Raw genomic sequence first — 23,101 nt, 5'->3', positions numbered from 1 at the left:
ACTGTCCCTTTTGTGGCCTGGTAACACTTGGGAGACTACAGACACTGTTGTGATTGTATATTCAGGGCAGAGGCCATGCTTCAGTATGTAAGTCTGGAGTCTCTGTGTAAACAAAGACTGATAGTCCAGGGAGATAGAAAGCACAGAAATCCTCAGCACCAGTGGATTTTCTGCATTTTTCTCAAAAAAAGCCCCCAAAACCCCAAAAACCAACCAAACCAAAACATTTTAAATCTGGATGAAGTAAGAACAAAAAATTTAACCATCACAGTGAAAGGCATGAAGCACTGTTGTCATGAGCCAGTGCTCATGAACAGTAGCACAGGGAGCCTGCACTCTTTTAAGGAAATGTCCAAAATGAACACAGTTCCCCATCAGGTCTTCTGGAAGGCTGTTCTGTTTTAGCCAAACTCTCCTTGTCAATTCTTCAAGAAAGTCTAGACTGTACACATCTGGTGTGGCAAGTTTCTTATGCTATTCAAATCATGGGGACTGCATCTCATTTACAACATTTGAAAGTGAGAAAGATGTTCACAGTTCTTGGACAGCAATACAGCTCAGGATAGAGAGAAGCAAAAAAGTACTGTACATTAGATTTTTCCTATGCAGTAAGGCATTAAATCTAAGCCTCTCTCTACATGCACTGTGGCAGGCCTACTCAGGTAAAGCTCAAAAGATTTTGTGGCACTTAATGATAGTGGCAGCCAGTGATGACAACTGCACAAAGGATACCATGATATTGCAGCCAGCAAGTTTCTCTCTTCCCACAATCAGCTATCCTCTCCTTTGAGGTGATTATAATCATTCAAGGGAAAACTGTCAGTCTGCAGGTCAAGATACAGGGAAGACTAATGGAGATCCAAGAAAAAAGAAGGTCCTCTTTGTCCTTATTTCTGATTGAACGATTCTCATTTCACAATAGAGAACAAGGTAGGAAAATGCAGATCATATTGCCACCTCTCCTCTTTACTAGTCTTCTCTAACCGTGATATTTTCCTTTCCAAATCTACCTCTTTTTCCCTTCATGACAACTTTCCCTCTAACTTGCCCCAAACAGGCTCAAGTCTTTCCTCTCACATGCTGTACATTCCTTCTGCTCCCTCTTGGTGACTGAACCTAATTCAAAAGCCCTTTCCCTTTCCCACATGCCTGCCAAGCTGACACCTCCTCGCAGCTCATCATCCCTCCCAGACAATTCTCCCCAACCTCAAGAGCCTGGAAACCCCTCTTCAGGCAGGCAGCCTCCTCCCCAGACTCATATGATCCCTGCATCCCCACCTCACTGTCTGAGTCTGAAGCAGTGGGGAAGAGCTGGGAAAGGAATTTCACACAAAGGAAGCAAAGCCATAATATAGAACTGGCCCTTTGCTATCACAGGCTCCTCTCCTCCTCCCCGTTCATTCTGCAAAGGAAATGTGCTGACTCTGCAGAATCCCAACCTGCAGCGTGTTGTAAATGATTATGCACAAAATGAAAATCGAGTGCTGAGCACACTATGAGGACAGGCTTGCACAACACCCACAGTGCCATGCCCACAAAAGCCAGTCAAGCTCTGTTTAACTCCAACAGCAGCCACAGAACTGAGCTTTGGGTTATGTGCTTTGATCACATTAATAGAGGTGCAGACAGTGACTGAAGAACACAGAGATGGGAGAATCACAACCTAAGATTAGGCAGGATTAAGGATTTTTGTTCCCCCTCCCACAACCCCTTTGTTATGTTTTTCCATCTCACAGCCAACAGAGGGGAAAAATATCAAGCCAAGGTGGCTTCTGGGCTGTGATACACAACCAGGGAGACGTTTGCAGAGAAATCAATGGCAGAACAAATTCCATCTGACTTCAGTAAGGATGGAGAGGGAGCCTTATTTACAGCAGGAGACACTAGACAAAACACTGCATCAGAAATTTTCACAGCTCCAGCTTTTCAAGAGAGATTGTGCCCTCTGTTTTCAGCGCACTTTTAGGAAATATTCGGTTGGGTGTTAGCCTTAATTAACCCTGGTGCAGCTGCATTTCTGAAATAAGGTAAGGTTGTATTTTACACAAACATCCAATGGGGCTTGTCAGCGGCAGGAAAAACATTGAGGAAAAGGAGCAGCTCTCCCGTCTGTGTACTTTAAATAGAGGATGCTGCAGTTTGTGGCTCTTGGAGAAACACAAGCTCAATCTCCCTCCTTATCCATTCTGTCTTCCCTTGAACATACAGGCAAGTTGGGTTTTGCTCTGAAAAACCCACTAAGTGGACTGTTGCTATAGCAACCAACTCCCTGAAACCCATTTATAATTAAGATGGTGGTCTAACCACCTCCAAAATACATCTTGCAAAACCCCCAAGTTTACAGCTTCCCAAGTAACCACTGAATGTTTTTACAGTGAATCTATCTGATCAGGGCACGGTTGGTTAGGTTACTTTGCAAGAGTGATTAGGTATTTGGAAGTAGTTTGCTACTGAGATGGCAAAAAGATGCCAGGAAACAGCAGGGTTGCAATTTAAGGCTTCTTTTGCTAGATTTCTTAAAGCTTCAGTCAATAACAAGACAGTGTTTGAATCATCTTAGCTCTCAAAAGTACTCTTCAACTATAATCTAAAATTTCCGAACACCTAATGAATCATACTTACAAATTTTAAAATGCCCTTAGCTTTTTTTCACAATTCAAAAGCTGTTTTACTTAAAAATCACGTAAAAAACCTAATAAATAATTTTTCTGTTAGAGAAAGGTATGCTAGTTTTCCCTTCAGCATTTATTAAAGGAGATGACAGCTAGACTGTATGACTGAGTGCAATCCTTGAAACACAAATTAAGAATGGATGAGGTTCATTTAAAAATGACGTTTATTGCCGATTGAGGGCTATATGATGCGAATGATAGAAACGTGAAAGCTTTATGTTATGAAATTTTATAGAGATAAACATATGTACAGACACTTAAAAGAAAGAATTCTCTCTATTGCTCCGTTGACCTCTGAACCTCACACATTTTATATTATTAAAGGTAAAGATAGTGTACCCATCAGTGTACACAGAAATTGGAATGCCCTTGACCCACAGTGGTTCAATCAAATAGCCATCAAACCACACAAACATAAAATGCTGGGGCAGCTTATTGTTTCCCAAGTAAGACTAGTCTCTATTGCAGCACATTTCAAACTTATTTAATTAAAGGGCCATTTAGTCTTTGAAATATTAAAAAAAATTCCAAAGATGAAGCAGGCTTTTAAAAGAAGTCCAGAGACCAGGTAACTTTCATTTAATTGAATAAAATGTAGTCTAAAATATTGATTGTTCATACTTTACTTCCATTTTCCTACTTTTTGTTTGGTGTTTTTAAAAAATATTTGTTTTTCTCTTTATTTTCTCAATTGTTTTACTATCCATGTTCTAAAGTTTTATAGACCAGTAGTAACCCCGGAACCCCAAACTGCAAAGTGCTGCTCTGCAGTGTACTTCTGAGCCCGCCAAAAATTCTAGATTTCATGATCAGAAAAGGAAGGTTCCACCTTTCTAGTCACCTTCCAATAAAAGCTGCTTCTTTCTAGCTTGGTTCTACCCCTTATCAGTCCCCATTGTCTACCATAACACCGTTCCTGTTCTGCTGTTCCTCTCTATGCCTTAATTGTGTTTTAGGTAAGCTGTATTTTTGCAAGGCCAAATCCTGTAGTTCTTTTTCAGCCTAACAACCAGTAAACACCATTAGGAATTTTGAGTGATTCAAACTGATAGGATACTGCTCTTAATACCTGTGGGATTTCCTCAGAAATAAATTTCACTAATCCCCATCATGTGTACGCTCATGTGAACAATGCTGCACTGAGCTGTGTTCTACCTCCCCAGATAAGCAGGGTAGGATTCTTCCCTGAGCTGAAATGTGACCTATGTCAAGAGTTATGCTATCTTCCTTTATTTGCTAAAGAAAAAATGAAAAAGTCTATAATTGCAGTAACTATTATTGGATACTAACTATTATTGGCCTAATCCTGAGTAGCAGAGTGACCTCAGCTGTATTTTGGCTTCTCTACAGATAGATGATTGAACTTCCAAGTTGCCCACGCTGCCAGACAGTGCTGGGGGGAAAAAAAAATAAAAAGAATAACAACCAGTTTCTCCATTTCTTTATATAATGTTATACCTTACAGTCTACCAAAAGGAATGGAAAATGAGGCAATTCAAATGAATGTACATAAATCACCTGGCTGGATATAGACTGTAATTATGATTTTTCACCTAGCAAACATAATAATCTTTATGCTGAAAGCCAACAGTGAATAATAAATCACTACATTTATCCTGGTTATATACTTCAAGCTTTAGAGATAAATTCTTGCAAAGTACAACCAGTTTCCTGTAGGAATGCACTCAAAACTATGTACTTTACTACTGCCACTCAGAAAAGGCCTTGGGGGATAAGGGCAGGAGACAACCATAACAGAACAGCTGGGGTACTCCTCACCTGTACTGAGAACCAAGCAAGCCAGCAATGAGCAATCGGCAAAGGAAGGAACACAATCCCCTGCAAGCCAGCCCCACTTGGCTTGGGCAGGATGAATGTTGTATACCAGATGGCTCTTTTGGCAAGTCAGGAAGCCACTGATGATACGATTACAAAATGGAGGTGGTGACCAAACCTCCTTCACTGAGCTGGTTACTGTAGCTGAGCTGACACGGAGAAAGGAAGTTAAAGGAAAGTTGCAACCTGTATAATCTTAAAAAAGGCAATGAGAATTTTTATGAAGTACTGGTATCTGGGAAACCTAGAAATGAAACATTGGCAACAACCTAAGCAGCACAATTTAGCTATCCTATAGGCACTTCTTTTGTTATACTTCTCAAGATCACATACCTCTTTCCTGCATATGCCCAGGATACACAGGCAGTGTGCAAGACAGTGGGTCTTCCCCGGTCAACACAACATCTGTTTCTGTGTTCCTATGAGGCATAGGTGTCTTCAGGTGCTGATATTTCTCCATTATTTGGGCTTTTCAGTGGGCTGGGAAGACCTGGATAGTGGAAAAAACGTAGATAATACGGGCTCTCAGGAGGGCACTGCAGTAGGACCAAAAGTTTTTTGCATGGAACAGCTTCTATCTGGCCTGGCCTGCTATAGCAGCTAAGAAACCCAGACAAACCTACATTCTGGGAGAGCACAACATCAGACACGGTAAGTTCCCACGCATTTACATTGTGAGGCACCTTAGCTAGCCCTGCGCGCACAGTCTGCTTAATTCACAATCTGAGTAACTGCCCGTGGATCATGGAGCATTAACTGTAATTGTAAATCCACTGGTCACCTCTGACTCCATGCAGTGTTTTGCTGAAAAGCACTGTTCCCTACAGTGCACAGGCCATGCACCATCCTTTCACATCCCCTTTTCACAATCTGCTTCACTGCCAGCCATCTCGTAGTTTCTTCATGCTAGCATGTCCGTGGGATAGAGTGGGCACAGACTTTGGCCCAAGAATCACAGTGCTCAAATCAGCCAACTTGTTTAGTCTTTGAGGCCGGTTCTATTAATAAATGCACTGTTAGTCACTGTGATTTCTGATGGGATGCTACATGTGTTAAAAGAATGAATGCTTCACATAGCTTCCAATTAGCTTGGAAATGTTTTCTGGTTCTTTGCCTAGAAGGACTCAGACAACAGTAGCATTGTTAGCAATGACCTGCCACCTCCTAATGTTGAGTTACAAGAATTAGTGGCTCAGTAAACTACCACTGACTTTCTTTTATTATTTTTTTTAAGTACTCATGAAGCTTTTGAAAAATGCTATTAAACAGATATTTTAAATTAACAGAAATTGGGACAGTATGTATTTAGAATAGATGAGTTTATTTGCAACTCTGTGGCACCAGAGTTGTTCAGGAAAAAAAAAGACAGGATTCTTCAATACGTTTTAGACTGGCTTCCCCATTGGTCTGTAACAAATCAGTTCAGCAAAACCAGTCTTTTTAAAGAAAACTGCCTTTTGGCAATTGTAGACCCTGAGTGCTTTCCATTAGGATGTGGTGCCAAATTTTCTTACTTCTAATCATCAGACTCAACCTCTTCACAATTCTGTGCTACTGCCCTGCTTCTGCTGCCTTGTTCACCTTTCTTAGCACTGATTCCTTTCTACAGGAGGGGAAGAGATGCAGGCCTGAAGATAACATTGTTAGAAGCAGCATTAACTTTATGTGCTGTCCCCAGGAAAAAGGTTGCAGAGAGAATGGTTCCCTATCCACCTCCCTCTGTCTTTCCTTGTATGTTGTTTGGACACAAAGCTGCAAGACTTCCAGGAAGGTCTTCCAGGAAAGGACTTCCAGACTCTCTTCTGCTGCTACTGGTGCATCTGCACTCCTCTTAACTATATGTCTCTTTGCCTCAAAGCAGAGAGAGCACCTCACCCTTAACCTGACCTGCAAGCATTGTGATGTTGCCTCTGTCCTCATTTTATTTATTCAGCTCAGGAAATCTATAGAAAGTATTCTGTTATCTAATAAGAACCTTATATGGCAATCATCCACAGAATATAAATCAATAAACTTCCCCTAATGGCAATTTATCACTCATCGTATCACGCAGCAATCCACTTGGTGTTATAATTAAAGGCATAAAAATTTAAAGTGAGCACAATACAACGATGAATAATGGCCCAGTACAAAACATTTCATAGTGGAAAAAAATCGTACCATTAAGAGATCTTTCTCTAGCACCCAGGAAGAAAATCCTTAAGTCGATTAAGGGCCTAACTATTATCAACTTAAGCAACATGACCATTGAAAACCTTGCTTTACTATGCTTTTTGACAGGAGATTCCTGACTTTTTACAGGAAATAGTTACTTAGTTCCTTAGACATAAGTAAGTCCATGGTAACATAAATATCTACAGCAGCATAATCAATTGAAAAAATTTCTACTAAGTTATAAATTGGCACACAGTGTATTTCTTCATGGTTTTGGGGCACACCTGAAAAATGCATCTCAGTGAGAATAAAAATATGTGTGTTCATAAAAAAAATCAGGAAAGTTCATTGCTGTAACTTTAATTTTTTTCTTCACTTTTTCACCTGTGCAGTTCCCATATTACAGTATTGGGAAGATAATACGTAAAGTCTCATTATTAGAACACTTTGCCAATTTTTCCCTTCCATTAATTGGCAAAACTAGTAATTTCCTCAACTGCTACTGAAAATTAGAGATTTCTCAAGTGGCTTATTTAATGGGCAGTAGTGTTACATTTGCTTCTTCAAGAAAACTCAGTTCCACTTTCCTGTGACTACTGTTTGATCTCTCTTCATACAGTTTTCCACATTCAAAGTTGTTACTGGTAACAGGCTGAACTCCCTTCTACTGAACAATGCTAAAGATCAATCCAATGTTAGGGAAAAGCATAAAACAACCAATGCTGGCTAGCAACGGATCTGATATGCTTAAAGGGCTCAGACCTTTATTCGAACACAGTCTCAAGATGGGAAGGGATCACTGGCAGGACTCATTTCCTTGTTTTGTCAAATACCTTCCAAAGTGGCAACTCTGAACTCTCCAATAACTTGGAGAGTTACATAGCTTTATAACTTGGTATTATTTCTTAACCACATTTCCATGAACATAAATACCTAAGAGTATGAAGTATACTGAATGATGTCTGCTTTTATGCCATGGGAGCTAACTGAAAAAGTTCACAAAATCTTTGTGTTTTTATCGAAATTGAAAATTTGGAAAACCTCTGCTCATCTCATCCATGGTATCAATGAGGTTCACTTCAACAGGTTTTACAGAATAGAAAGACATGAAGGCTTAGACTCAATTTGTAACAAAATATTGTAACAGAAATGACAAGATTCCAGAATTTCTTTGCAGTATTTCACAAGGCTGAACTTACACCTTCCATAATTCAAGAGTCTTCCTGAGGAATTCTGTTCTCATAAATGAGAGAGGAAGAGAGACAGAGACAGTTATGATACACAGACAGTTATGACAAAGAGAAATAGACAGATTTTTAGGATGGATACTTTTATTAATAGATTTGACACTAAACAGTTGCATTTATGTGAATATCCAAAACATCCATATTGGAGCAGATGAAAGCCCCATTTACCTTCTCCCAAGTAGTGACCAGGAGTGAATGCTTATGGAAGAGGGCAATCAGTGGTATTAAGCAATCTAAGCTAAGGCAAACAATATTCATGCCATTGTATCTAATAAACAGATCTATCTTCCATTACCTATTTAATGTCATTTTGAACCAATACATACTTTTGGCCTCTATGACATTCTGTGCTAATGAATTCTACAGTTTAATTTTGCATTGTATGGGAAAAAAATATGTACTTTACATCTACTGCCTCATCAATATTCAGGAGCCTATTATGCCCTTTATTTTGTGTACCATTCACAGATTATGTTCACATTCCTAAGTCATCTTTTCGAAGTAACACACAAACATACATACAACAGGAATATTGACTATTCTCCTGGAAACTTACACAACTTACTTACACAAGTATCTTAATATTTTTCATCAGGTCATGAAAGCATAGCAGTGTGCTATGTACTAGTGGAACTGAGGTGTCATATATCACTTTCTCGTCTTTCTTTTCCAACTTTTTATTAGAAATTTTAGCCATAAAATATAGAAAACTTAATTCTGCTCACTGTGTCCTTCTAACCTTCTAAGTAACTTTCCAAAGGGGATGCAAATGGAAACTTGAAAATGCAACAAATTATTCATTTATGATGTCTAAGTAGCCACTTTTCATCTTTTAAATAAAACAGGATGTCCACATACTGTGTAGATCTGCTGTTATAATGTAGTGGCCTTTTAACTGATTCATCTGCAAGAATACAAATGCTTACTAAACACAAATTATAACTGTGTTAGTCATCTGCCTTTATCAAGTAGAGTTTCCCTTCCCCAGAAGGTAAGGAGCAAGAAGAATGCCATGTTCAGCTGATCGTGTTGCAGTTGGGCACCCTTAAACTTAATTTCCCAGATACTCCAACCCATTCTATGTTCACATCATTTAATGGACATGCAAGTTTACAATAGACTGTGTCCTAATTTTTGGACATGGGGGGGAAGGGCAACAAAACAGTCTGTGCTGTGGTTATGAGGTGAAAACAGGTCAGTGATTCAACACTTTCTGACGAAGTACTGGGTGAGCAGCCTTAATGGGCAGTCAAGATGGTGGTAAATCGCAGGACAGATTCTTAGGTTTGATTAAGGACTGTAAATCCAGTGGATCCTCTCTCCAAAGACTGGCTGTGCGGAAAAGGAATACCTGAATGGCTAAGAAAAAGCATTCAACAGTATCACAAAAAATCGGCAACATTTCTGGGTCACACATTTATATTGGCCAATCCCCAGTTGGCAGAGCAACTCTATAGGATCTGAAACAAGAAAGCATCAGAGCAGCTTACATCAATGACCGAAACAAAGGAATGGAAAGATGACACAGAAATACTGTCTTCTCCATTCAGTGCAGCGCTGGGCACAGCTTGAGTGTTACTGCAGAAAACTTAGCTGCATTTGTGCTTCCATCTTTTCAATTACTTCTGGGTTGAGCCTCCTTTTAGACCAGGTCCAGTAACACTAGTAGTACCTTGAGTGTTTTCCATCGTTATCCAAGCAGATCTGCTTGGATTCAACATCTGTGGCTCACTCTACCAGGCTCCTGGTAACAACTGTTAACAGAAAAACCTGACAGTCTTCACACAGAGATGGTGTGTTTAACATTTAGTGTTAGGAAAAAAGCATAGTGCCTGAAAAGAAGTATGTTAAAGCACAGAAGGGTTTGCAGAATATCTAACTTCACATGAGGTTTTCATCTAGCAGAAAAGCCAAGGATGGCTTAACTTAAGCATCCTACAGCAGTCTGTAGGAGACATTTCCCTTTAACAGGAAGGGAAATGAGCTCATCTCTCAACGTAAAATCTGCTCCACAGTTCATAGTCCTTGTGATCTGTTATACCCCATCACTGGCAATGCAAGCTATTCAACCTGGCAGGAACCTAAAAGTTACGAAGCCCAAAGGAAATAATTTGGGCATTTGCCCTTTGCCTACCCTGAGGTGTTTCCCAAGGCATGTCCTAGACTGACTCACTGTTTTTCCTTCCTGTTTTTCTAAGAGGCTGCTATTAAGTTAAACCGATATAGCCATACAGTCAGTTCTAAATAACAGGGTCGTAAAACTTCAAGAACTTACTACAGTCCAGAACAATTGATGTTTTTTACGTCACGAACACTGTTAAACATAGCACAGGAAGACTTCCTTCTCCCCTCCTCCCCACCCCACACATGGCTGAGAGCTACATTTATCAGATTCCCAGCCCTGACAGTTAAAAAAAGAAGTTAGCTTCCAAAATTAAAATCACATCCTTCAGCAATGTGAACAGTTACTCATACTAGTTAAGATGTAACTCTATATTCATCTCTCTAGTTACCTGCATGACACATACTGAACCTAAAAGCAAGTTTTGAAAATAGATCTTTTTAAAATACACTAAAAAAATGAAATTCTTAGAATAAAATCTTAGTTTTATTTGGATCACCATTTGCTTTTTTAGCTTGCCAGAGGCAACTGAGTTTCTTTAACAAAGAAAAGCATAATCTATTGCTGGAATTTGTCTAACAATATAAAACCCAAAAATACAATGCCAATACTTTAGAATCCTGCAGAAACTGTCTTTTAAAAAACACCCTACCAAAATAGATCAGTTCTAAACTGCAAGCTCAAAGCACAAGACTTTAGCACCATCAGTGTTTTTTCTTATAGATCTTATCAGACCATGCAGAGTAAAGTTTACAGTCTTGCGTGCCTAAATTTAGATTTTAAAAGCAGATTCTGACTCAGCCTGTATATTTCAGCTGGACATATTCCATTGGGTCAGAATATCAGGCTATAAAACAGGGAAATTCCAATTACGTTAGTCCAGAAATGAAGGAATAGTTTAAATCATCCTACCATTGAACTAACTACAGGCAACAAGGAGGGCATTAAGTGGATCAGCTCATCAATAATGGAATATGGAGACTTTCAACACTAAGTATGTCAGTGGTACATATTTCTATTTTACCCTTGGATAGTCACTCAGCAGCCTACTCACAGTGAATTCAGACTAGCTCCTTTCTCTTCTTATCAGACAGCTTTCAGCATCACAAAATTTACCAAATCCTCCCGTTCCTGTTGAGAACTCGTGATCTGAAAATGCATGGGGATTGAAGCTGAAAGCTGAAGGCTGTGTTGAGAAGTGCATTGATATTACTTATTCTGTATCAGCTAGGAGTGTGTAAGGAAACAAGCCAGTGCGGCTGCTAAAAGGGGCAATTCTGCATAAATCTAATTCCGATTTGCTGTATTAAATGGAATGCCTCCCATCAACAGACATTGCAGACGCTGTAGCAAATGCAGGGAGATTTTTCCAGATATTTGAGTGGGTTCTAAATCAATACGTAACATGACTGAAACAACATTTTGAGATACATACATGAAGCAATACTGATAGCTGTGTTACTTTTGGTTCTTTGACTAAGAAAATACCAGCAGAAGAACAGAAATGCACTATTTTGGAAGTCCCACTTTTCCGTAGAGGCTGTAATGAATGAATTTGAATTATTTCAGTTAAAGGAAACTTGCTCTTTCTTCCTCTTTTTCAAACTGTTGCCAAAGGGATATAAGTGGGAAGCTGCCCAGTCAGCCTACCAGATACTTGCTGAGTCTGTGCTGAAAACATTTCAAAGCTGATAGAAAAGGAGGCTGTCCAGTTCAAAGTCAACATCATCCAGCCCTGCAGGAGAGTAGCACAAGTGGAAAAGCAAAAGCAACTGTCTATTCAAAATTCAGGGCAGCCATGACGTCTAATACCTTCAGTAAGAATGCTGTTGATTAACAGAAATCTGCAACAGGATTCTTGCTGGGTACACTAATAATCAGCCAGGAGATCTGATAGCCAAAGGCAGTGTAGAAAGCCAAACAGATTATTAATCCCTGAAAAGATTTAATAGGCATTCTTTTTACTGCAACCAAACTAAATAGGAAAAGTAAAATCAAACAAACTTATTATTTCTCTAGGGCTACACAGATGGTGACATCTCAGTGTGGCATACCACACAGAGGAAGACTGAGGGATTCAATAACATAATAATTATAAAGACCAGATATTAGTTAGTCTGGTAATTTCAACTGTTAAATAACATTTTTTATTTGGGTTAGCATGGGCACCAGCTAATACGGAACATATCAATAGTTCTCTATTGATAAATTCCACTGGTAGTATCATAGTTACATTCAGAGAAAAAAAGTCTATTCTTATCTCCTAAATTATAGAAAACATTCCTTATTACTTCTGTTAAATCAAAACATTTATTAGAAAATACGCCCAAAATGAGTAAATACTCTAGAACATAAAAATTTTAAGTCTAATATATTTGCCACCTCAGGGCACTTTTCATTTGTTCTCCTCACTCTTTTTAACTGAACAAGTCATTTACGTGAGTAATGAAAATAATCTTATTGTGCAGCTTTTAATCTATTATTCAATAGCTAAAAGGAAACTAAAAATCACCCTTTCTATCAATAATTCAGCTTCAGTGCTAATGCAGCCATTCAGCTGCCCCCCTCACCAGGGCCTCATACATTTTTAATGCTTGGCTCTTTGTTAGGAGGTCAAATGTGTGAATTGTGGTTAGAAAGACAGTTACGGGTGTGGGAAGGTCAACTAAAGAAAATATTCCTGTTGCCAACAAAACAAATTAGACTGGCAGGACTGTAAAGGAAAACTGCACAGTAGGGTCCTCAATGCCTGACTTTGCTGATGACCAGAAAGATGAAGTCCAGCTGCCAACACTGCCCTGACAGCCCTGGCTGGTAAAGAACCTGGAGCTCTTGGCAGTCCCAGCGAAGTGCCGAACACATTTCAGCCAGCTTTGTCTGATGGTGCGATAGAGTACATGTCCTAATTCACCCTCTCCTGCAGTTACTGTTAGTTAGTGTACCTGAATCCAAATTCAGACGCTGGGACAGGTGCTCTCTCCAGAGCACCGTAGACAAAGGTCAAGGATCTGATGACAGCAGTGTTTCCCTCATAGCCAAATTTTTACTGGTTTGGATGGTACTGTAATTTGGATACCTGTCACTAAACTTCAAACCTGGACCGCTTGGACCAGATCTCTAACGAAGCTACCTGGTCTCTTTAGCTTTACTTCCAGAGAGCCATTTTTAGAGAATTGCTCTTTAAACACCACAACAGTTTTTAAAGCCCCAGAGGTATAGATGGCTTCCTCAGTCTAGTGTGAATCAGGCACTTGCAAGGAAAACAAAAACTTTGTCAGCAAGGCTTTTTAATCTGCTTATAACCCCCTTTGAGAGTGCAATTTTCTCTAATAGTACAGTTATCTTCTTTGGAAAAGATTAGCATGTCAAAAAGTCTCTTCATGAGAGCTCCACAACCTCTGAGCTCAGAGAGGCACCATCTCCTCTCAAGGGTGTCACAGAAAACTCCTCTGAGTTGACACTAGAGAGACCTATGAACTTTTAGGCCTCTCCCATGAAGCAGTGCATGTGAGCCTGGCATCAAGGAGGTGCTATTATCTTTGCATGCCTTCCCATTCTGTCGGATGAAGGGGTTCTGGTACAGAGATGGGACCCTTCCCACATGTTCCTGGAATAAAATATTCCTCCCTTAGTATGAGAGGCTGCCCAAGTCAGTCTCATTCCTCTGCGAAAGGGCTGACAAGTTCTGTACTGGAAATGGTTCCATTTTATTTTTACCTCTTTGAAAACTCTACATGACGCAACACTTTTTATGACAGAAAAAGTGAAGGATTTGCCTTATTTCATCATGGCTCAAAATGAAGCCGGTAAAATTGTATGTAACACTTGGCAATTTATCTCTAGCTCTATTTCTTGCTGTCTGGCCTTCTTCAATAAGAGGAAGTGAAATTCATTTGTTCCTGAGAGTGTAAGCATTCATCTTAAATCTGGAATTGTTCCAGATGGAAAATTAGGCTTGTTCCTCTGTGTGTCACATCACTGCTTCATGTAGTTTTCCATTCCAGTGAAGCTTAGCAAAAACTTATATAGATCTATATAATGGTTGCTTACTACCAAAACAGTGTCACAACAATTGGTCTTATAAATACACTAAAGAGTTAAAATGAGCAGGACTTTGTAAGCTATAGCGTCAAGGTTAGTTGACCACAAAGAATATACGGGCAAGAGTCAATTTCAATTTCAGTTTTGCAAAATCAAAGAATAAAGATCATGTAATCATTTCTGTTGCTGCCATGCTCACATATTCCAGACCCACATGTCTGACTTCCTTCCCCTTTATACTCTTTCTCTCCTCATGTTAAGTGCTGTATAAACAAAGCTCAGGTTTTGGGTCTGTACGCCAAAGAGCTAGAAATGATGGCTAGAAATTACAATGCAAAGTAAACGCCCACAGATGGATACAGACAGATGGTAGAGTACAAGGAAACAATGAGAGAGTACCGGTCAGCCCATCAGAAACAGAAGTGCAGTCTAGTGTTATCATACTTTTAGGGATGGACTTCCAAACACAAGAAGCCCCATAGAACAAAACATTAAATTTCTTCTTTGGAAATGTAACAAGGAGACAATGCAGACTGGTATTGTTGACTAATCATAAACAAGGATCAATATTTAGGTAGACTAGGATACAACTGACAGGATAGAGATTGGCCTTCAGAAGCCTTGGAAGGGAGATGAACCACCAAATGATGCATGTTAATAGACTAAGAGAAATGAGGGAAAATACGCAAAACAACAAGTATTTGGATTAGTAAAACCAGACAGAAAAATACCACCTTTGTGACAACATTCTGAGTGGATATGAACAGGCAAGACTGTGCTTATCAAGGCCAGAGGAAATGGAAATTTTGATACCTTGGAAGCAAAATGAACAGAACATGAATTAGAGCCTTAGTCATATGGATAAAAGGATTTTATGCACAGAATAGACCAGATGCAGGCACTTTCTGGATGTGAGAACAGAGAAAGAATTTTGAGTCAAAGGGCACTGCAGTGACTTGCAGGATAGTGGGCTGTACCCAGCAAAAGAAAAGGAGTTGGCCAGGAAAATTAATTGCAAACATACCTAGACCAGTTTGGTGCTTACTAATGATTGCTAGAGTCTTGTTTACTGACCCTAACTTTAGCAAATCAGCAAATATACCACAGATGTGCAACACAAAGATGACACAGGATTCACTGCAACCCAGACTGACTGTGCCCTGCAGGCACAGCCAGCTTGTACTTAACAATCAATGAACCAGATGCAATTGTAACACTGCTAACTGCCTGTAAATGATATCTTTTTTTAAAACTGAAGAATTTGAGAGACTGTATTGCATTCATTACCATTTCAATCAACAGCAGCACAATGCAGCACTGACAAGATTCAAATTACTATCCAATATAAATAACCTGAAAGGCTCATGATAGCTAGGGGAAGAGATTACTTACAGACTATTTTATTATAGGCTTCCTATTTGGCAAAGATTTTGCACATGTGAACTTGTCCCATGCATCAGACATAGGTTTGTGCAGGCAACTCTTTCAAAAGAGAGATAAGAAAAGAAATAAGGTTGAGGAAGGCGTAATGGAGGCATGGAAAATTGATTTTCAGACTGTCTGTGACCTTGACTCGGAGGTTGAACATGAGCTGTGAAGCAGACAATGAGGATGGGAACAAGCTGCAGAGAGCAAAACTGCAAAGTTTGTTTGGAATCAGAGATTACAGACAAATTCTGACAGCCTGACTCTGCCCCCGTAATCAAGTGCACTAAGCATGTGATGATATTTTAACTTGCAGGGACAGTTGGGTACTTACGAAAGCACAAGAGAGCTCAGACACTATTTCAGAGATAACATTTTAGAGGGATGTTATTCAAGTCGCTTGTGATGAAAAAAGAAAAGAGGAAGATAAATTTCTATACAATATATCAGTTATTTTATCACATTGTGATGATCCCATTTGTTCACATGCTCACTAAATACTTCCACTAATTCATCTTCTGGTCTGGAATTTTTTAGGATGGGCCTGCAGACATGAAAAGATTCAAAGAAAGAATGTAGTCATGAAGGTAGAGAAAAACTGGTCTCTGGTAAACTACATGTGATGCAGTTAAGAAAGGCAGGGAAGAGTGGCTGCCTAACATTTGCAGTTTATCACTGAATTATGGGGACAGATACAAACCGATCTGAACAGTTTGTTCAGAACTGCAGAACAACCAGGGGCCACATTACTAGTACATGACTATGTTTCTCCAGCAAGAAACAGTTCAAGAGGCTCTGTCTTTTTTTTATTTCTGTGCCTTTTCTGTTGTGTGGTGTGGGAAAAGGAGGGGCTAGCAGGTTAGGCGAGGCCCACACTCAGAGTACTTTGTCAGCACAGGTATTAAGTATTATAATATTATGCAGTATATCATGCTGGCACAGTATTCTAAGGCAGATGCAGCTTATAACAGCAAAAAAAGTTTTTACAGTATAACTTCTTGATTCCCTGGGAGTGACATGTCAGATTTTTCATACAGGTGGCTTCTGTCAACATTACTGTTTGTCTGGTCATACCCCATCCTGCTGATCTGTGCATAACTGCATCATAGCAAAATCTGTAGTACGGTCCTGGCCTTTGAGCTATGGAGGAGCCTCTGCTCTACCTAGAAAACACTGCTTTGACTTCTTAAGACCTCTAGAGTGGCATATAAAGGCTGGAGAAGGACAGGGAGTGTGCACTGGATTTCTTCCCTGTCTAAAGCTCATTCTGGCTCAGGCTGAGAATTTGAGTTCTACAAGCAAGCAAAAATCCACAATGTTCAGAAAGGACCAATTTACAACATCAAGATCCTTTGGCCCTGGCGCAGAATTCCTCTTAACTCACAGGGCACCAGCACAGCTGCACTCTTTCTATGTGGGTGGTCAGACTTCAGCAGGACTGAAATCCAACCTAGTATTGCCAGTAGTATTGGGAGTTTCCTACAACATGTGCTTCTGAATAGAAATCATAGTACTTTTTTTTGTTAGTGTGCAATAGTGTGCTCGAGGCACTATTCAGAAATGATACGTGCCCTGAGGAACTGAGGTTACTGGGAAATGAAAGCCCTTCCTGCAAAATATTTTGTTTTTTAAAAAGTGGGCAAATTCGTGATTACAGTATTTTAAAACCATATTCTTCATGGAAAGGGAGTTTCTGAATATCTCCATGGCAGACCACTGAGATAGATTATCTGTCTGTTTTGTGTGTGCTGCTTATGATCAATTCTGCTCTACTAACTGGCAAATCTTCTAGGCAGTGAGGCATTTTTCCTATTTTCCTTGAAGGATGTTTTTGTTCCAGTAAAACTGAATTTTCACAAAGAAAATTTAAACTTTTGAAAAGTAGTGTATTCCCCATCTGAAAATCATTCAGTCAGAAAATTCCCAACTAACTTCTAATCTACACAACCAGCTGGAGCAATTAGCTCTGTGTGATAATGCTAAAGCACAGCTATTAAATAACCTTGGCATCAAGGTTACCGCAATTCAATGGCCAGGCTAGACAAAGAATGCTTCAGGGCCTTCCCTCATGGTAGAAACTGCTCCTGCAAAGAGCCTGCCTCAATTTCCCTTTCCCAGTGTCTACTTAAATTAAGTTCATCAGCTTTCTTTTTTTTTTTTTTTTTTGGAGGGGGACCATTGGGGTCTCTATTGATCTCTTAACTGATTCTGTTACTAGGCTTCCAGTCCTGACTTCCTTGATGTAGAATCTCCTCCTCCTGTTCCCCTTCAACTGCAATCAGCAGGCTTTTCTCCTAGCTTGGGAAGTCCATATTAGCCCAATCTTCCTTCAGATACATGGTTAACTTCACTCGTCTAATCACTCTCAGTTCTGAGGCTGGTAACACAGGCATATATCTTTGTCCAAGATGAGAGAAGGAGAAACCTTATAATGCCATACTACAAGATTCTTCATCCTAGGCCCTTAAGGGACCAGTGGCTCTACATTCTAACTTGCCCCTGACATTAATAGCTCCCAAGACACTCTTCTCTCTAGCAAAGGCTACATCAAATATTTTTAAAACAGATTTCCTTAGGCACATGAGCAACTCATCTTGCAAAACATCCCTTCTGGCCTTAAAGGGCCAGTGTTCTACTGCAGTGAACAAAAGATTAGAATATGTTCCTTAGGTAACCTCTAGAAAACTGTATGATGCAAAAAGAAAAAATAACTGAAAAATTCAAAACATGTACAACAAGGCTTAGAAATTCAACTGATAAAAGAAAAAGTCACACCAGAAACAAGAAAAATGTGCTTGTAGGAGGAAGGAACTGAGAGTCAGGACATCACTGAGACTACCCCGCAGTTTTAATTTGCTGGTACTGCTGAGATGTCATGAAAACTACATCATAAAAGGGGAGCTGCTAGAAGGAACTGATTAATTAAATAATGCCAGTAAAGGCTGAGCTGATATTTGCCCATAAATTCTAGGGAATCTGCAGATGAAATGAGTGAGCTGCCTAGGAAATATTAAAAAGTCAGAGATTCTACCAGAGAACTGGACATAGCAGTAAGGATGGCAACCTCGGAAATTACAGGCTGCAGAGCCCTCCTGCAGTGCCAGGCACGTTGTCAGGACCCGAAAAGCCAGCTACGAGACCTACTGCCCTGCTGCAACCCTTTATTGTTCAACCGAATGGTACTCCTGCTCTGCTGTGCCACCTTGTGCTCAGCAGCTGACAACACACTGCTTCATGAAATGAGTTAACTGCACAAGTAACGTAATTATTAAAGTCCTTCTGGCTTAAACTTTCTAAGACCATAATAACGTACATGGCAGTCTATGCCAGGTGACACAGCTATAAACAGGACACATGAATACTGGAATGCTGTACTATCAAAATCCTTTCTGTATTCTTGTGAAAGCCAAGATGCTCACAGATGTTTTCAGATTTTTCAGTGATTACAGGCAGAGTTTTGAGTTCATAGCAATTCAGATCGTCAGGTAAGATCTCATTTCTCACAATTGGACATGTGGACATTTCTCACAATTGCTACCAGAGCCATTATATTGTCTCCTGTCCTTGTCCTCTGGCCTGTCAAGAAGCATGTCCCAGGGCCCAGAGCAGGGGACACACATTAAGAACTTCCCTATCCTGTTACCAAGTCTGATGGTGACATAAGCAAATAAGCAAATCACCACCCTGAGTCTTTTACTCACCTCACTGTAAAATGGATATGACATGTATTTCATCACGGTGACAGGGCTTTGGTGTGATTTTTCTCAGCAGATGGGACTTTAGAGGCCTGCAAACTACATTACTTTACAAGCTGACAGAAACACCTCTCTGAAGACAGGACATACACTGGGAGCTTAGCAGAGTACATTCAACAGAAGGAAGTCACAGCAATCCAAACAGATCAAGAAGGCCTTTGCACTTAGCAGCTTTTCATATCATTTTTCCAGGCACATGCTAAACCTCTTTGCTTTTTCAGGGACCGCCAACACTCAGGTTATGTGGGGATTTTCAGGTGCCAAAACTCTCTAATTTTTGGCAAGCATCCTGAATGACTTGGGGCATGGCAAAGAAACTGTGCTTGTTAGCAAAAAATCTTAGGAGCGACACAACTTGGGAGTCTACCTGATAAATTCCTCAGTGCAGTCGACCTGGCCTCATCAATCCTGGCTTACAAAGCCCAACCACGGAAATATATCTATTATGTAAAAATACTGCAGCAAGGACCCCGCTGCCTGAGGCGGCTATGGCAAAGACACGCAGCGGTAACGTCCCCCGGGCCTGGAAGCCGGCGATCAGCCGCTAGGTGTCAGAGCTCCACTGGCAGTCCCGCCGCTTCGCCGCCCGCGGGGAGCCCGGCCTGCCTGCACCGGGAACTGGACGCGCGCCGGCAGCCTCCAGGCTGTACTGCCCAGTGCTGGAGGGGGCAAATTGGTTCCTCAGTCACTTTTAACCCGTGGAAAAACAGCCTCCAGACCAAGGAAAATAAGCTGTAGTAAGCTTATGAATGTCACAAGTTCTTGTGATGGCCTGCCAAACACCGCTGCCGTATTTGTGTTTGGGATTCTCGACGGATTAGGCCTCCTACCTGCTTGGGAAGCATGCCTGGGTCAGGGGAGCAGGCAGGAATGCAGCTATTCCCAGCCACTTAGAACGTGGGTGCAAACTGGGGAGCCATTTATGCTACTGCCTAGGGAAGCTGACAGACTGGTTGCGTACAGGAGACCCTAAGCATGAGTTTCTGAGTAAGAATAACCACTTAAGTATTGAAGGAGTACAGAGGTGTCTTCCTTTTATATAAACTGAAATGTAAATAAAGATAGTATGAGAACATTATCTGTTTTTTACTTAAGAGCTTGCACTGAGAACATGTTAAGAGTGAGCTCCTGCTGATACAGAGGTGACTGGTGAACGTGTCCCCTCACAGGAATGCCTGCCCTGTTCATCAGGCAGGCTGCCCTCCTCTGCCTGCCCGGTCACATTTCTGTTGCCTCCTCCTCCAATGGGCAGAGGTTAGCAGCTGGCAGAAGGCAATCAAGAGTTCAGCAATAGCCATACTCTGAATTACATCTACAAGAGCTCGTAAGTCTCAATACACCAGAGAAGTCCATCCCAGCTGATGGGATATTATTTTTTAGGAGTACCTAAGGCAGGTTCTTAGCAAGAACTGTCTGGGGGAAGAGCAGGCATATTCTTTCCTCTGTTGCCTTATTCAACATCTAATCCTGGACTTCTTTAAATCAGTGCCTTCTAACCCACAAAACAAGTCACTTACATGAGCTCTGGAAAAGGACTCTGTCAGGCCTGGAAGAGGACACATGAATGACACTAGAGAGAAATAGATTGATCCATCCAAATCTATTTGCTCAGTTTTAGTGTCACTGTTGTCTGAGCCAACAGCAGAGACAGAGATGTCACAGGAAGGGAACAGGACAGCATCAAAGAAAGGGAAGGCCAAGAAGTCTGGGCTGGGTAGGGGGGATGATGGGAAAGCTGCAGTTAGTGGGAGAATACTAAAGCCAAACAGAACTGATTGCAGATCTCCAGCTTCAGTTCCTCAAGGTGAGGTTCCTCTGCAAAAAGGCTGGGAAACAACTGAGCTGCATCACTGGAAAGAATAACAAAAAAAATATAACCACATTGTTAGGAGTGGTGAGGGCTCTGGGGAGTGCTTTACTGATTTCATGAAAATTCAGAAGCCTAATGACAAAACTCCTGGTAAAAAGACACTTGCAGGTAGATGCAGATGGCATATGGTACAAAGTTGACAAGTTACTCTAGACTTCTTTGTCCTCGCCAGCATGGAAGGTATATTTCCTATTCCACAAAGAGCTACAGCATGTAGCTTTGAAGCATGCAAGGGCTTGTGATTTGAACTTTGAAAACGGGACAAAATGAGAGTGAGAGCTGGCATCTGGCTGAGGGAGGGGGGAACTCCTTCAATTTCTTGTGCCACAACTCAAGGCAACGACACTGTTCACAGGATTTGCACCTTCTGCTCTGTAAGAGTATTCTCAATGTGTGTTGTGGCAGTAGATATCTTGATGCCCATTAAGTAACAGATTTACTGGGGTTCCAGGAAGAGATGGATTTTGATGCTAAGCACTGCAGTATTCTGTGACTGAAACAGTATTTACTTTGAATCAACAAAACAGGAAATTCTTATGTCATTGCTAATCTGGCCCTGGTTGCACTCTGGTAGTAGCCAGTTTCTATTTCTGGTTTTAGTTATTTTCCTTTGTTCACCCTTTCAACAATATATTGTTAAATAAAAACCTGAAATAAATATATGAACACTTAAGATGTTTTTGCTTATATTGCAGGTGCAACACTGAAGAATCCACTTGTAGATATGGATGCTGGCCCCCCACCATGTGTAATATAGCATGACATAGTTCCATGACGTTGTATTGATGTCAGAATCAATGAGGATTTCTCTCTAGAGATCCCACTAGAGATGTTGTAGCAGAAAATCATGCTAGTCTGTCTAACTGACTATAGACTCCTATAGTTAGGAGTTCCTGACAACCACATGCACCTGAAGCCATGTTTGCAGATGGGTGGTAACTAATACTCTTTTTTAAAAAAAAACCTTCAGTAGGATTTTGAAAAAAGTCATGCCATGACAAGAAGGTTTAAGAAAAAAAGGTAGCATAGTTCTGTCACATTGTGCCACACAACTGAAAATACCACTATATTTTTAAAAGACAGGTATGTGCACAATGAGCATTCACTTGGGCAGTTGTTATGAAGAGGTGAAGTTGTTTTCTGTTGTACTAATTTTTCTTGAATTTTACAGAAATGCTTTATATATTTTACGGCAACTGTTTAACCATCTTAAAGCAACAAAGTTCTAGACTTACTTTACTATGGCAAGATTTACTGCCTGGGGAAAGGTATTTTGTAAACATACAAAAGTAAACATATTGTAAACATATAGTATGCCCTATATTGTCCAAAGACATGTATTTATCATGTAGCAGAAATGGTGAAAAGGATAAAGAGGTATACTTGAAAATCGCCATCAAAAAGTTAACTTATTTGATTCTGTTTTAAAGGAAAGAAAACATGCTGTTGATATCCATGATAATGGCTGTACTTATTCTTATACAAAATCTTCTTTCTCCAATTTAAAAACCAGTCTCAAAGTACTAGGTAGGATACACTGTTAACCCAGTTTTCATTTTTTTGTGGCATCCTTGGAGTCAGTTTAACAGAACAGTCATACCCCAGTTCGAACCTGGTCTTGGCTGTCTTATACTCTGAGAATAAATTGAAAAAAAAACAACTGTGCTTTGTAGATGGAACCAGATGATCAAATGGTCCCATCTGGCCATGGTATGTTTGAAGAGATGTTAACAACCTCCTCATCTAGTATCCTGCCTCAGACAGTATCTTTGCCCTGAGATTTGTTGTCTCAGGGAAAAGTGGAAGAAGGACCTATGAGGCTGGGGACTGAAGCAAGGGAAAAACAATTCCTTCCTGACTCAACAGTGAGCTCACACCTTGGTGCAGAAGAAGGTTACCTTATTCCTAAAATTCACTGAAGTGGCGAGGAATTAATCTCATTTAGCTCTATTCATCAAGGTAACTGTCCGTACTTTGTC

General features: G+C 40.4%; 1 protein-coding gene across 1 annotated transcript in view; it reads left to right on the top strand.

The window, feature by feature from the left end:
- Positions 1-22,573, top strand: part of AMER3 (APC membrane recruitment protein 3) — a 39,093-nt gene extending 16,520 nt beyond the window's left edge. Inside the window, exon 3 of the mRNA XM_072867462.1 lies at positions 21,818-22,573. The gene's annotated coding sequence lies outside the window, so the exon portion shown is untranslated. The remainder of the gene's footprint in view (positions 1-21,817) is intronic.
- The last annotated feature ends 528 nt before the right edge of the window (positions 22,574-23,101 follow it).

Source organism: Ciconia boyciana, chromosome 7 (assembly GCF_034638445.1).
Source record: "Ciconia boyciana chromosome 7, ASM3463844v1, whole genome shotgun sequence".
In the NCBI taxonomy this organism is placed as follows: Eukaryota; Metazoa; Chordata; class Aves; order Ciconiiformes; family Ciconiidae; genus Ciconia; species Ciconia boyciana.
The sequence above is the reverse complement of the archived record's forward strand: the minus strand, read 5'-3'. Positions and strand labels throughout refer to the sequence as shown.